This window comes from Penaeus monodon, chromosome 33, assembly GCF_015228065.2.
Source record: "Penaeus monodon isolate SGIC_2016 chromosome 33, NSTDA_Pmon_1, whole genome shotgun sequence".
NCBI classification, from domain to species: Eukaryota; Metazoa; Arthropoda; class Malacostraca; order Decapoda; family Penaeidae; genus Penaeus; species Penaeus monodon.
In genome coordinates, this window is record NC_051418.1 from 10,205,396 (window position 1) to 10,206,096 (window position 701).

Sequence of the window (701 nt, forward strand, 5' to 3'; positions counted from 1 at the left end):
TTTACAATTTGATGAATTTGGCAAGGGTTTGGCCGATGCGCTACCCGTAGGTAGGGGTAATTCATGCTGGAGAAAGGGTGAGGCATGAACGACCCAGAGGGAGGTGATGACAAGGTGCTTCGCGTAATAGGAATAATGATGCTGTCAGTGACCCAAGACGGCCGGTGTCTGCGGCCGGGAGGCCAAAAGGTATTGCCTTCCCGGGAGGCACCTGTAGCGCGCCGCGTCCCTTACGAAACAGGCGGAAACCGGAGTTGCTGCACACCCGACGTCTGGCGTGCACGTCCCGGAGCCCGTATCAACTCCCGGGGAACTCCAGTGCCGACGTCAGGAACCGCACCATCCTCGGCTTCACAGGACGCCGACTGCTGTCGATCACGACGATGGCGTACGCCGCTACCGCCATGCACTGGTACGTTAACGTGGAGGCCGGGGACCAGCAGTCAGCTCCCCACAGATCGGAAGACGGGTTGGTCCCATCAGAAGGCCTAGGAGGAGCGGGCCTGACTACGGTTCCGGTGGCAAGCAGCTCTCTCAGCCGTCCCACCGCGGAGGTTCAGGCCCGAAAGAAGGAACCCAGAGGGTCAGCTGGTGAGACGTCTCCCTGCAGCCGAAGCAGTTTGCCATTACTGTAGTCTATTGCGCATGAGGTGTTAGTGAGGAAGGCGAGGGCGGTGCGGTGTTGGTGCCTCTCGTCGCAA